This window comes from Loxodonta africana, chromosome 19 (assembly GCF_030014295.1).
Source record: "Loxodonta africana isolate mLoxAfr1 chromosome 19, mLoxAfr1.hap2, whole genome shotgun sequence".
In the NCBI taxonomy this organism is placed as follows: domain Eukaryota; kingdom Metazoa; phylum Chordata; class Mammalia; order Proboscidea; family Elephantidae; genus Loxodonta; species Loxodonta africana.
This window is the reverse complement of record NC_087360.1, coordinates 196,078-211,734: the sequence shown is the minus strand read 5'-3', so window position 1 is coordinate 211,734 and position 15,657 is coordinate 196,078. Positions and strand designations below refer to the sequence as shown.

The following is a 15,657-nucleotide window of genomic DNA, read 5'->3' as shown; positions in this document are numbered from 1 at the left end:
TGCGATTGGCCGGCGGTGGCACCCAGCGAGAGCGCCCGCTACAGAGGAGCCGGGAACGGCCGTCGTGGGCGGGGCCGTGGAGGGAAGGAGCGCATGTGCAGACTAGAGGCTGAAGGCCGCGGCGCCATCTTTGATATTGGCCTAGTCCTCTTCGTCTCTTCAGCGTTACGAAATAGGTGCTGTGGGCGCCATGTTAGCTTGGGGCAAAGGCGACCTAATCTCGGGATTGGCGGTCGAAGTCCTGATGGCCGGTGTTTAAATGGGACGGTTCTATCTATTCTGTCCTGTAGGGTCGCTACGAGTCGGAATGGGACGGTTCTATCTATTCTGTCCTGTAGGGTCGCTACGAGTCGGAATGACCGGAGGGGACACAACAGGTGGAGTCAAATCCACAAGGTCTCACTCGAAGTACAGATGACTTCTGGATACTTGAGGTGACGGTTCTCTTCTACGTAAAGAGACAAATGCACATTGAAATTACTTCGGTATCATCTTTCACACCTCGAAACCGAAGATGGACAGTTTTGTAACAGTGAGAGCTCTTGGCGAGAGGAGGCACCTACGGTGTCAGTCGGAGTCTAACTCAGTCCCACCTCTTTGAGGTAGACTTTGCAATATCTTTCCGTTTTAAGTGCAGGCACATTTCCTTTGACTCAGCAGTTCCGCCTCTTGGGATCTAGCGGCTTTCCCGTGTGTGCGCCGAAGGAGAAGGAGAGATGAGCAAAAAGTTAAGTGACCATCCTTTAGGCACATCCAGCGGTTCCAAGGACCCAAGTAGATGTCTGCGCTGGTGAACGTCTTCAAAATGAAGTTAAACAATGTGAAATGGAAACCTATTGGTGTAAATCAAGCTATGTATATGCACCTGTGTATACAAGTATGTTTTTATGCTTATAAAAATACTTCTGGAAGGATCAAAGAGCAGTGGCTGCCCCGGAGATGGACTAGAAGTCAAGGGTGTGAAGGAGGCTTCCCTTTCACTATGTATTTTTATCAGTCAGGATTCCACTAGAGAGCCAGAGCCAGAAGGATTTATATATTTTAAGAGATTTATTCTAAGTTATTGGCGTCAGAATCCTGGGGGCTGAATAGGCACATTTGAAACCTGTGAGGCAGGCACCTGCTGAGCTGTCATCCACAGGCAGAATTTCTTCAGGGAAAACTTGGTTCTGCTCTTAAAGTTTTTTTTAACTGATTGAGTTATACACACCCAGATTATCTAGGATAACCTTCCTTACTTAAACTATAGGCTTTAAGTACATATACAAAAATACCTCAACAAAACCTAAATTAATGTTTGAATGAATAACTGGGGCCTGTTTGGAGCCCTGGTGGTACATGCTCAAGAGCTTGGCTGCTAACTGAAAAGTCAGCAGTTCAAGTCCACCAGCCGCTCCTTGGAAGCCCTATGAGGCCATTCTACTCTGTCCTATAGGATCGTGTAGAGTTGCTATGAGTCGGAATCAACTTCATGGCCACGAGTTTGGTTTTTTAAGGGATGGCCTATTTAGGCAGCCTGGTGGCACAGCAGTTAAGCACTTGGCTGTTAACCAAAAGGTCGTTGGTTTGAACCTACTAGCACTCCACAGAAGGAAGATGTGGCAGTCTGCTTTTGTAAAGATTATAGCCTCGAAAATCCAACAGGGCAGCTCTGCTCTGTCCTGTAGGGTTGCTGTGAGTCAGGATCAATTCCATGGCAACATACTTGGTTTGGTTTTTATGGGTAGTCTACTTGATGTAAAACTGACCATCACACCCCATGCCTTGTCAATATGACATCCACACACATCTCCTTAAACCATACATAATGTCCAAATAAAAATGCTAACAAAGTCATACTTGCACCTGACATGATACAGCCATTTTTGGTACAGCTGAAAACATGCTCAGAAGAGGATGCAAAGTCCTTGGGTGATTTTCACTCTTTTCGTTGGTAACTGTGTAACTTGAGTACTGCGACATAAAGTTAATTGTTATATGTCTTATGTTAGATAATACAATAAGAAAAGGAAAAAAAAACATTTGCTTAATGTATGCATATAAGCATATTCATAACAAGATAAAATTCTTTACTAGTAAGGTCTTCATTTCTGCAAATGGCTACTTGGTTGTAGCTGGTATGTATAACTACCTTTTACCGCTGCCTAATTCATATGTTCTTTGCCCTCAGCAGTATTTCAGCTGGTTGTGGTTCATTGTCTGGCGGGATAACCTTTATTACTGAAGGGTCTGGGCCATTAGTAATGCTGTCTGAATTGAGTTGCTGTAGTTTTCCATTGATTTTAATCACAGGACATGGTAGATAGTACTAAGAGATACCCTAAGGAGTCTATGGTATTCCAGACATACCCTTTCTTATCTCCACTATGTGGTTCCAACCCAATTTCACCTTGGTAATCAGGATTAATCAATCCAGTCAGTCACGTAACTCCTCTTTTTGCCTGTTGTTTTAGAGGCGTTAGGACCCCAAAGTGGCTGAGTGGCAGTCTCAACCTCCAATTCGATGGGCTCCCTGTTGTGTCTCCTGGTGGTAGCATTTATCTCTTTGGAACCAAGACCTCTAGACCAGCAGAGGATAAGATCGCAGGAATAGGAACCAAAAACTTTCCTAGTGAATCGCTAAAAATAGTAAGGGGAGCCACTCCAGTTTCAACCCCTTGATGTTTGGGTCTGTGAATCCTAGCTATGGGAGAAATAGCACCATGTAGTAGATGCTGTTTTAGAGCATATACAGCAATGGGTTTGGTATGGGTATAAATGAACAGTAGAGCAGAAGAGTGTTTAAGCTGATAAATAAAATGAAGCTAGAAAAGCATTTTATAACTATATTAAAGAATAAAGCATGTACCAACATAAGACATGAAAAAGCAGTAGAGATATAACATTGAAGGTGACAAGTAATTATTTTAATTGTAGGTCAGTATTTTTAACATACATCTTAATAGAACACTTTAAGTAATAAAACACTTAAAGTAAAAAAAAAAAGTTTAATTAAACCACAAAAAATTGAGTGGTATGGTTTTCCAAATTTCTGGGAATGATGGAGGCAGGGCAGGATGTACTGACTTCGCTATGGTCAGTTCACCATGAAGACATTAATGAAAAGCCACTGAGTAGTGACAGATTTTATTATGGGTGGGTTGGAGAAATGGATTTCAGGAGAAAAATGGGTTTTTTTTTTAACTGAAAGACAACAGGTCTATGCATAGTTCTAGAATCAAAAAGTTTAAACATAGTATTTATAGATTTGAAATTCACCACTTAAAGATACAAAACCAGAAATGGTTAAAAGGGACTTTTGATTCTGATGAGCCATTTCTATGCTTTAAGATTTTAAAAATATAATTATTAATGAAATTAAAAAATAAAAACTAAAGTATCTATATATATATATTTATCTTAAAAGAGAATGAACAGAAAAAGTGTTTTTTGTTAAATGAAGGGGCTGAGCCATAGTCGACTGTTGTCTAACATCTATCTGTAAAAGTGTTGGGTTTCTTTTTTAGTTATGTTTTTTTTTTTTGAGACTCAAATCTGTTTTTTTCCTTATCCTTTGCAGGGTGTTCCTTTCTGGCCTAAGGAAAATAATGTAGCATTTGGGGACAAAAACGCATCCTAGTAATCTGGCACCTGAGGCCACAATGTCGACGACCTCAATAGTGAGTGTGATCTTCCCTTTGGAGCTCTGGTACACAGGGAGGAAGGTGACCCAGATGCTGCATAGTGTCAGCATGCTGAAGGTTTGGGACTGGGCTTCACTGAAGGTGATGGGCAGCCTTCTGGCAAAAAAAATGCCACAGTGAAGCTCCCCAGAGCCAAGAAGCACAGATAGCCTAGCACACACTTGAACTCTGTGACAGAGGCAGTCCTCCTTGCATTCAAGGATGATGTGGTGAGGCTCAGAGAGAATGTTTATATTAATGAACAGGGGCGATGTTCCCAGCCAGATTCCACACAGAGTCACTTGGATTGTAGAGCAAGTAGGAATGACAGTTAGAGATCCCTGATGTGAACCACAACCTCATCCTGCTCCCAGGCATTGTGGATTTGAAGGCCAAAGACACAGAGATAGTTTTAGCCAAGACGGTGGAAACAGCCACAATCAACATGATTCCAAATGTGATTTGATGGAGGATGTAGGTGGCTGTGTTGGGGCAGCCAATGAATAGTAAGGAGCAGAGGAAGCACAGGAGGAGGGAGATGAAGAGGGTGTAGCTGAGAGCCCAGTTGTTGGTTTTCACTATGGGGGTGTCCTGTGCTTCACAAAGACCCCAAGTACTACAGCTGTGAGGGTGGAGAAGCAGAGGGCGGTACAGGAGAGATGACCCTATAGAGTCCTCAAAGCTCAGGAAGTTCAGAGCCTTTGGAAGACAGGGATCTGTGCCACTGTTTGGATACTGATGGTTGGGGCATTTCACACACTTCTTCATATCTGTCAAAAAAAGCAACCTCAGTATCAAATTAACCTATTAATATTTGGAAATGGTAAAGCATATTAAACCATTTTCTGTGCAAGTGTTTCATATTTTTCTTTATCTTAAAGTTTTACTTCCTCTGATTGTTAAGGTTGTGTGTCAACTTGACTGGGCCATGATTCTCAGTAATTTGGCAGTTATAATGTAGTTTGACCCAAGCCATGGTATTTTCATTCGCATCATACACATGTGAAAGCTGGACAATGAATAAGGAAGACCAAAGAAGAATTGACACCTTTGAATTGTGGTGTTGGCGAAGCATATTGAATATACCATGGACTGCCAAAAGAACGAACAAATCTGTCTTGGAAGAAGTACAACCAGAATGCTCCTGAGAAGCAAGGATGGCGAGACTGTGTCTTACGTACTTCAGAGATGTTGTCAGGAGGGATCAGTCTCTGGAGAAGGACATCATGCTTGGTAAAGTACAGGGTCAGTGGAAAAGAGGAGGACCTTCAACTTGGTGGATTGACACAGTGGCTGCAACAGTGAGCTCAAGCCTAACAACAATTGTAAGGATGGCTCAGGACCAGGCAGTGTTTTGTTCTGTTGTGCACAGGGTCACTATGAGTTGGAATCGACTCGACGGCACCTAACAACAACGACAACAATGTAGTTTGACAGTCATATAATTACGTAATCACTTCCATGATGAGATCTGATATAATGTGGCCACCTCTAAGATGGGGTCTGCTGTGAGTAGCCAATCAGGGGTGTGGCTTACGTCCAGTACAAGTAGACTTTATGGCAAGGCTTATGGTTTTGCTTGCTTTGAATCCTGCATCTGGCTCCTGTTCTTCTGGCCTTCGGTTCTTGGGACTTGAGCTCGCAGCTTACCTGCCATCTTGCCCGCTGATCTTGGGATTCATCGGTCTCCGCAGCCTTTGAGTCAGAAGAAGCCTCCAGTCTGACCCACAAACTTGGGACTTTTCAGCCTCTACAACTGTGTGAGTCATTTACTTGATATAAATCTCTCTATATCTATTTTCATACACTTTACTGATTTGCTTGTCGAGAGAACCCAGCCAAAAACATGTGATACCAAGAGTGGTTCTAGAGAAACAGAATTGTAAAGATGAGTTTTCTAAATTGGTTTTCAAGTCTGGTTAGTCTTAAAGATGTTGGTGACTCTGCTCCCAGTAGTAAAGAGGGCACCGCTAATCCATGGCGTGAGGTGGCGATAGAAATACGCAAAATATCACCACCAACAGATCAGGTATTGGTGAGTGGCGAGGCTCTGAGTGATAGCTTATTCAATACCTTTCTACAATTTTGTCATAATGAGAAGTATAAAGAAGCTTGTTGGTTGGTCCTACTTGCACTAGACAAAAGTAGGTCAAAGTGATGAGCTGAGGGCTTCAGAGTCAAAGCTCAAGTGCCACATAAGTGACCTCAAAGTTTCCACTTGTGCCTTGAAAAAAGGCCTTATTTCTTGTAGTAACAGAGCTGATATTGCCAAAAACCAAACCCAGAGTCTTATCATAAGAGTGGCTGAATTACAACACCAACTGAATTCCCAACCTTGAGTGGTGTCTGAAGTTAAAGGGCATTGATTTGGAAGAAATAGGATTATGAAACTTGAGATGGGGACATATGAGCAGATAATCAGGAAGGTGGGGACACTGAGCCTCTAAATTCTGTTGAATCACTCCTGCCAACAGAACCAGCCCTCTTACTCCCATCTGAAGAGATTACATCATCTTTGTCTGCTAAGCCACCCTCCCCAGTAAAACCATTAGCCCCTTCATCCCCTTATAATGAGATTTAAACCTGCTGTGTCTAAAGCACCTTTGTCTTCATCATTGCCTGGGCATAGCCTGAGGCAGATGTCTTATAAGACAATGCTGAATGTTCTCCAATATTTTCCCGCAGATTTTGGCTGCTAGGCCTATAACTAGTCTTAAGTCCCAGTGAGCCCCACAAGGTGAAGTACAAAAGTATGACCCAGGAGGAGGTACGCTACACTCCAAAAGAACTGCTTGACTTTTCTAATATGTACAAACAGAAACCTGGGGAATTTGTGTGCAAATGGCTATTAAGAGTGTGGGATAATGGTGCAAGGAGCATAAAGATGGATCAAACTGAATTTATTGATGTGGGCCCACTAAGCACAGATTCTTCATTCAGTGTTTCAGCTCAAGAGGTGAGGAAAGGATCTGGTAGTTTATTTGGTTGGGTCACTGAAGCATGGATTACGTGGTGGCCTACACTAAAGTTGAAGTACCAGACCTGCCTTGGTATACTGTAGAAGAAGGTATCCAAAGGCTTAGGGAAATTGGCATGCTAGAGTGGATTCATCAGGTTAGACCCACAGGCCCACACATGGAGTGCCCAGAGGACACACCTTTTACCACAACTGTGAGGAACAAATTTGTGAAGGGAGCCCCATTATCCTTGAAGACTGCTGTGATTGCTATTTTATGTAAGTCAGATTTGACAGTGGGAACTGCCCTAACTGAATTAAGACACCTAACTACAATGGGGAAACCCTGGTGGCATAGTGGCTGAGTGCTACGGCTGCTAACCAAAGGGTCAGCAGTTCAAATCTGCCAGGCGCTCCCTGGAAACTCTATGGGGCAGTTCTACTCTGTCCTATAGGGTCACTATGAGTCAGTATTGACTCAACGGCAATGGGTTTGGTTTGGTTTTGGGTTTAACTACAATGGGGCAGACTGGACCCCATGGTAGTAGGGGCCAAGTGGCAGAACTCAATTGACAAAAGACAAGGTGGGTGTGGTTACAGTGATGGACAGCAGAGTCAAAGCAGTCATCAGAAGTCTGCCTTGTATGGATTTATAGTGTTGGCTACTTAGTCACAGTGTCCCTTGTGGTGAAACAGATCAGAAGTCTACTAAATATTTACTTGATCTGTACAGTCAGAAGCATTTAGATCAAGTGAACAGCTGTCTAACTCCAATTGCCAAAATAGAGAGACAAGGCCCCTTAATCAATTCTCCACAACCTCTTGAATGAAGGCGAGGCCGGGTCCCCTTAAGAAAGGACTCCACTACACTGCCAGAAACTTATACTGTTAATCTTTCTCCTAGCCTTCCCCAAAGGTATCTATCACCTTTTACCAGAGTGACATGTTGATGCCCATCTTCTAGAAGACCCCCTTCCTTGATCTGAAGGCGACTGGAATCAGCAAGTGGACGTGTTGGTACGCTCACTTGAGGTGGCCAACTGGGTCCATGAAATGAGCAGACATGGGGGTACTGCGGCAATGCAGAGATGAGCTGAACCTAGACACATTCCTTTTACATGCTGAGGCATAAAAATGCCAATAAGGACTGCTCTGACTGCCAGCAAGAAAGACAGAGGTTGCAGATGGCTATAGGGAGAAGACCCTCCACGTAGCTGGCAAGTTGATTATATTGGACCAATGACATCAGTGGCACTGGGTGGCTACAAATGGGTCCTCATAGGAATAGATACTTACTCTGGACTAGGCTTTGCATGGGGCCCTGTTGGCGCAGTGGTTCAGAGCTACCAAGAGGTCAGCGGTTTGAATCCACCAGCCACTCCTTGGAAACCCTATGGGGCAGTTCTGCTCTGTCCCATAGGGTCGCTATGAGTCAGAATCAACTTGGCAGCAGTGGGTTTGGTTCTTTGGTCTTATTCTTTTTTTTTTTGGTTGGCCTGCATATCCTGTGATAGATGCAAATGTCAAGAACACCATTAAGTGATTGGAACACAAGATACTGTACCAATTTAGGCCACTGAGTTATACTTTATCAACCAAGGAACACACTTTACAGCCCACAGGGTGCAGCAGTGGGCCAAGAAACATCATATTAAATGGACATACTGTGTTGTATACCACCCTCAGACTAACGGTTTGATAGAGAATTGGAATGGGCAACTGAACATTTGTTATCCAAAATGGGAGGAGATACAGGCATGAAGGGCTGACTCTCACACCTTCATGAGTGTGTGCTCACACTCAACATGAGGTGGACAAAGGGAGGATCTCCACTGGACAGATTCCTACATTTCTCTGGGGGATCTGGGGAAGATGCTGGGGCCATTATACAGTTTTTCCTCACATCACCTAAAATTGCTTTTTTTTTTTCTGCCGGATGCTACGATCCCATGGCCAGGGATGCAGCTGTGGGTGCTGGAAGCAGGGATGATCCCTAAGCAAGAGACGGTAACTATACCCCTGAACCTGTATTCCAGAATTCCCAAGAGCCTGGTTGGGTGAATTGTGACTCTCTCCATCTGGCAAAATTGGGGTTGACAATGAATACTGCTGTATTGCCTAGTCGGTGAGATAGCCTCTAGTGGTGTACCAATGTAACCCTGCCCAACATGAATGGGAGTGGAATGAGGGGGAAGCATTGCTAGACTGGTCTTGGCTACCAGCAATCTGGATTGGCACAGCATCTGAACCTGATGTCCCTTCCCAAAGTAGAAAAATTTGGGTAAATGCCAAATGACAGCTGAAGGTAAAGGAATAAATGAGTTATGCAGTAGGCGAGATCTAACATTATAGTGAAACCTTGAGAGAGACTCAGAGCAAGGGAATATCTTCTCTCAGTTAAGTTTTATCAGAGGCCAGAGATAATGAAACCAAGACTTTTGGGGAACCTGACAAGATCAGATGGACAACTGAAGCAGACCCAGATTGCTTATACCTGAGTAACCTCACCCTGAGGTCTCTTCGCCCTATTGAAGAACTAATTGTTAATGACTGTTTTAGACTAGTAAAATGATTGGGAGGGGAAAGTTATTCTCCAAGTATGAAGGAACCATGGCTAGAAAAGCCAGGGGGTAGCCTGTGGTACATTGGATCACTTTTATATGGCCTTCCTCACCATGGTCTCGTAATTCCCACGGAATGATTGGGTGGGAGTGTGCAAATAAGGTGCTGTGGCCCATCAAGGGGATTGAATAGCTTGCTAATAATGCAAAATAAGGTGCATGGCACCTTTGTTGGAGGTGGAACCAAAAAAACCAAACCCACAGCCATCAAGTCGATTGTGACTCATAGTGATCCTGTAGGACAGAGTAGAACTGCCCCATAGTTCCCAAGGAGCGCCTGGTGGATTCTAACTGCTGACCATTTTGGTTAACAGCTGTAGCACTTAACTGCCATACCACCAGGGTTTCCTTGTGGGGGTAGGGCCATGCAAATAAGGTATATGGAACCCTAACAAAGAGATTGGTCAGTTTTGCTATCCTGCTAGGCTTAAAGGGAGACATGGAAAAAGAGGGAGGAGGTGTATCCGAAAGACAGGAAGAGATGGTGGCATGAGACAGCAGGAACCAGGAGACTGGCCGGGGGGCGCTGCAGCAGGGCTTGCTGACCCACAGAGCTAAGAGGTGTAACCCTTTGCCAAGGAGGGCCCCAGCAGGGCCTGGCACCAAAGGCAAGAAGAAGCTGTCCTGATTGAGGAGCTGCATCCAGAGGTTTTGTTCCTGTTACTTGCAAGTTGATCCCAATTCAAAGTCGTACCATTTATTCCCTAGTAAACCACTTAACTGTAAGTATGGCCTGTGAGTTTTGTGAGATGTCGCTGTGAATTACCAAACCCAAAGCCAGAAGGGAGAGGACTGAGGGACAGGGAGTCGTTTGTTAGAGATGATGGATGGTACAGCAGCTTGGAAAATTGGGACATTTGGGATATTTTCTACCTCCGCCTCGTAGGAACCAGCTTTGTGCTGATCCTTATAAAAGAAATTATTCATTTAGTGTTCTTTATGTACTGCTTTTTTCCTCACCATTATTTTTGTTAGATTTATCCATATTGTCCACCTATATTGTTACATGTAGTCATAGTTCTAATTGTGAATTTATCACAATTCATTTATCCATTTTACTGTTGGAGATGTGGGTCATTGCCAGATTTCGTGTACTGCTAATAACACTGCCCACCATGAGTCTGTTAGTCTGTTGTATCGTGGTGGTGTGGCTGTTGATTACTTCGTGTGGCCTTTCTAGCCATGATCTTGTAACTCCCACCCAGGTGATTGGGCAGGACCACGTGATAGAGTAATTTTGGCCTACCAAGTGGATTGGTCAGCTTTGCCTTAAAAGATAGCCAACTCTAGAGCAGAGGGGAGGGTCCTACCGCCACCAAGGAAGAACAGTCAGGAGCGGAGAGTGCATCTTTTGGACCCGTAATCCCTGTGCTGAAAAGCTCCTGGAAGCAGGAGACTGAGAGAGAGAGCAAGATGGTGAGAGAGAGATGAAGATGGTGAGAAGCCATGGCAGGAGAGAGCTGGCAGCAGATACCTGGCAGCAGGAGACAGCACAGTGGGCTTCCTGGCCCACAGAGAGAGAAAGCTGAGTGTCTTTGGGGAGAGGCCTAGGGCCAGGGAGAGGTGTGTCTGCGAGCATGACTGGGAAGAGGCTGTCCTGATGGACTAACTGTATCCTGAGTCTTCCTGAGCATGAATTGTAACTATTACTTCCCTAATAATCCCCCATAATCCTGAGTATGATCTGTGAGTTCTCTGTGGCCACTGCAGTGAATTATTGAACCCAGCAGAGAAGTGTAGAGTGCTGTGGGGGGGACGGTTGGTATCAGAATTAATAAAGATGAGAGAGAGGAGGCTTGTCTGGTCTCTACTTCCTGAGTTAGCTTTTGCTGTTGATCTTGGTTCTTCTTTCCCCTTGTGGGGTTGGAGGAGGTCGGACACTGCCCCATGATGTTTTTAATCATGTCACAAGTGGGACTCTTTGCAATGGCTCCAGACTCATGAAAACATAGAATTTTGTAAGAGAAAGAACGAAGGGGCTTGGGATGTGAAACTTGGTTCTTGGACGATTGCTTTGGTTGCTGTTACTTGTAGTGGCTGAAAAGGTGCAGCTGGAGTGGGCTGGGGCCAAAGCCAGGCCAGATAAGCAGGATGATTGATAAAGGGGCCGGGGTCTACAGTTTCCACCCAGCCAGAGGCCCAAGGCCATATGCATATGAATGGGAAGATAGTTAAGGTGTAGAGAAGATTAAGCTGGAATATTTTAATAGGGTTCTGTGTTTAGGGTTATGCATTTATCTGAATATACTATGCATATTCAATGTTTCTTCTACCTAATGTTGTAAAGCAGACCTACATGTACCCTAGAAATGAATATTGGATATTATAGATTACAGAGAGCATGTAACTTCGCCTTCAGCCAATACCTGATTGGATATGCTAAAAGGGGAAATAGCATTTGCTCAAGGGGAACACAGGCTGTTGGTTTGAATGCAGTAGCCCTGTGTATAGAGTGGGGCTGTAGGCCAAACCCTGAGCCCACCCAAATCTGCCTTTGAAAAGACTTGCATAACCACCCAGAGCTGTCAAGAGAATGGAAGATTAGCATTTGAAGGAAGAACTTACAGAAAAAAAAGTGGCTGTTTTGTTTAATTTTGAGCAAGTGGCTTGTTGTTGGATGCATCTAGGCAGGAAAAGTCAGTGCCCATTGTAGGGAACCCTCTTCCAGGACTGTAAGTTAAAGGGAGCTTGCTTGTGGTGACCACCTGGAAGTGGGGGAAGTACAGCAATGAAGAGACCAAGAGACAAAAGGGCCACATAAACCAGAGACTCCATCAGCCTGAGACCAGAAGACCTAGATGGTACCTGGCTACCACCAGTGACAGCCCTGACAGGGAACACAACAGAGAGTCCCTGATGGAACAGGAGAAAAGTGGGGTGCAATACTCAGATTCATACAAAAAGACCGGACTTAATGCTCAGAAACTGGAAGAACCCTCGAAGCCATGGCCCCTGGATGTTCTGTTAACCCAGAACTAAAACCATTCCTTAAGTCCACTCTTCAGACAAAGATTAGACTTGTGACCCCAATACCACCCAGCATGTTTTCTTCTTTTTCAAAATGGGCAACTGAGATCTTAACATAACTAAAACCCAGACCAGTGCTGTGGAAGGCCATGATAAACCTATAAGTTGTTCTTCCTCTGCCTGCCTCTTTCACATACCTCTGTTAATGACTTTGTTTTGACCAAATGTTAATGACTTTGTTCTTTGTTTTAAACTGATGCAAATAGCCTTTTGTTCTGTAGGGACTACCTGTGGCATACAACCCCCCACAGGAAAGTTGGAGCCCAGGTATCAGATATGTATGTCTTTAGCCTAATAAACTCAGAGGCACTGGTTTTACTGGGGAGCCTAATAAAGAAATGTCTGGCAGGGGACTACAAAGACACTTGTAAGCCTTATTAAGATTCTCTATAAGCTCTCTAATGTAAAACTGCTCTTTGGGACTGCATAGAGACTGTGTTGCTGCCGGGTCCCTGGTGATGCATGCATCTCCTTAGTAAACTTTCCCACTCTTTCTTACTTGGAGTATGTTTCATTGGCTCGACTGCTCCAGGGCACGGACCTTAATCGGGTAACAGCCTGGACTATAAAACAGAATACTTATGAAGAGTGTGCTTCTTAGATCAAGCAGATATACAAGACCAAATGGGCGGCTCCTGTCCAGAGGCAGGATGAGAAGGCAGAAAGGACAGGAGCTGGTTGGATGGACACGGGAAGCCCAAGGTGGGAAGAGTATGCTGTCACACTATAAGGATTGCAACTAGTGTCACATAACAATATGTGTATAATTTTTGTATGAGAAATTAACTTGACCTGTAAACTTTCACCTAAAGCACAATTTTTAAAAAAGAGAGACAGGCTGAGTTTGGACAAGTTCCGTTAGCATCCATTGACCTAGCCTGCAGGGGCTAGGGTTGAGAGAGAGAGGAAGGGCTGGCTGGTCAGAAATAAAGGGAGTTGTGTGTGGACTCCTGAGTTTATGGGTCGAATCCGTTGACCCAGCCCAAGGGGGCTAGGGATGAGTGTGTGAAGGGGCTGTCTGAAGCCCCAGGAGGTGTGTGTGAACTCTCAAGCCTAAAGCTGCTACCCATTGTGACCTAGCTTGGATGGCCAGGGATGAGCTGACCAGAACCCTACGGAATGAAGGAACGATGTTTGACATTGTGAGCTGACGTAGATTGCTGCAGTTTTATGGCTTGCCCTGGACTTTGCTTGTGGATGCACGTGCTCAAAGCTCCAACTGGAACTGAAGATTCTTCAAGACCAAAGAACGTGCTTTTCTTCTCAGAGTACTGGTTGATAAAAAAAAAAAAAAAAAAAAACCAGTGCCGTCGAGTCAATTCCAACTCATAGTGACCCTATAGGACAGAGTAGAACTGCCCCATAGAGTTTCCGAGGAGCGCCTGGCAGATTTGAACTGCAGACCCTTTGATTAGCAGCCACAGCACTTAACCGCTGATAGGCACAGGCAATTTAAACGTTTGCTGTCTACAATGGGGGGAGCTAAAGGCATAAGTGGCTGGCTTACAGGCTTCTGTGAATGTGCTTATATTAAATGAGGAGACCAGGGAGGATCCCCACTGAATAGATTGCTCGTTTCCTGATGGGTCTGGGAAGAGAAGGTGGGAGAAGTTGTTGATAGGATTATATGATTCAGTTGTGAGCACTGATTGTTAACAGGGCTAATTGTGATTGTAAAATCTTTAATTGTAGAAGCTGTAAGTATAAAAGAGTAGACTGAGGGGTAGGCACTGCTAGATTAAAGTATAGCGGCCGAACCTTAAGTCCCTTAAAGGTTTTGCTGTGTTGATACCTCGTGAGGCTCAAAGCAAGGGAATAATCTTGTCTTTTAGTTAAATGTTATCAGAGGCTATAAAGGATGAAGCCGAGAGGAACTGCTGGAGAGCTGACCAGATCACATGGACACCTGCAGCAGGCCTGAATGGCTGATACCTGAATAACCTCATCCTTAGGACTTTTTGCACTACTGCAGGACTGTTACTGTTTTGGACTGGTAACAACAACAAATAATACTGCCATGAACAGTCTGGTACAAGTATTTTGGTAAACATATGTATGCATTTGTGATGAGAGTAGGAATGCTGTGTCATGGAAAATGCATGTTTGACATTAGTAGATACTGCCAAATAGTTTTCCAGTGTGTTGTACCAATTTACACTCCTCTGGGAAGCAGGACCCAGGGTGGTGGTGGGGGGGGAAGGGGCTGTTATTTTTCATTAGAAACTTTGCTGTATTTTACCAATTGGATTAGGTTTTGCAACATATACCAGAAAAAAAAAATAAAGTCATCTAAACAAGATAGATGTTTATTTCCTTTCTCACATATAAGGAGTCCCTAGGCAAGCTGGTGTGACGGCCCCATGTAATCATTAGATGTTCCTTCTGTATTTCTATTTGACCATCCTAAGGAATGGCTCTTATCTTCACATGATTTCCATCCTCAAGGTCAACTCATGGTCCAGGATGGCTCCTTGGGTGCCAAACATTAATTCTAGACTATAGGAGGAAGGGTACAAGGAAAAAGATAAATTGATTCTCCTACTATCAGAGCCAGTCTTCATCCATTTTTATTGGGGGATTTCTGGCCTTGGGTTTATAATTCTGTCAAAAATAATTGGTTGGGCCACAGCCTGCTCTGTGATTGGTTTATTTTACATGTCTTGCAGGAATTGGAAGGTTTGCTATGCAAATAAGATATTTAAAGCCTTTGTGGGGATTGGTTGATTACTATGCAAATTAGGTGACTGTGACCTACTGAGGGGCTTGGTCATTTTACAGCCTTGGTGGGAGGAGTGGGCTCATAAAAGGGCCAGTCCCACAGAGGTTGAGAGGGTGCTCACTACCATGAAGAAGAAAAACCTGGAACACAGTCCATCCTTTGGACTCGGGGTCCCTGTGCTGAGAACCTTCTAGACCCAGGAGCAAGAGAGCTGTACCACTGAAGATGGTAAGAGACAGCATGGCAGTGTCACACGGCATGAGTGGCAGTGGCTTGAGAAGGTGGGAACCAGGAGACTGGCATGAGATGGCTGTGGTGTGGGCTTCCTGGCCCACGGAGCAAGGTGGCTGCAGTGGGCTTGTCAGCCCATGGAGTAAGTGAGCTGAGTACCTTTGGACAGGAGGCTTGCTTGCAGAGTCAGGTGCCTCAGAGTACTTGCAAACAAGCTAAAGAGCTGTTCACATTTGCCCAAGCAGGACAGAGGCCAAGAGGAGGCTAGCATGGCCGAGAGAAGGGCCTGCTAGCCTGATGGAGAGGAGGTTAGCCCGGTGAGAAGTGCAGCCTGCGTGTGGACATGGCCAAGAAGGAGCTGAAAGCTATCTTGGTTGGAAGCTGTCCCGAATGATGAACTGTATCCTGCATCCTGTTACTTCCAAACTGATCCCAGTCCAG

At 44.6% G+C, this 15,657-nt stretch overlaps 1 long non-coding RNA gene across 1 annotated transcript; it reads left to right on the top strand.

Annotated features, from left to right (window-relative positions):
• The first annotated feature begins 36 nt into the window (after positions 1-36).
• On the top strand, positions 37-14,629 carry LOC135228211 (uncharacterized). The gene is made up of 3 exons (XR_010318536.1): positions 37-877; positions 3,560-5,422; positions 7,523-14,629. It is a non-coding gene; the product is annotated as an uncharacterized LOC135228211 (long non-coding RNA).
• The last annotated feature ends 1,028 nt before the right edge of the window (positions 14,630-15,657 follow it).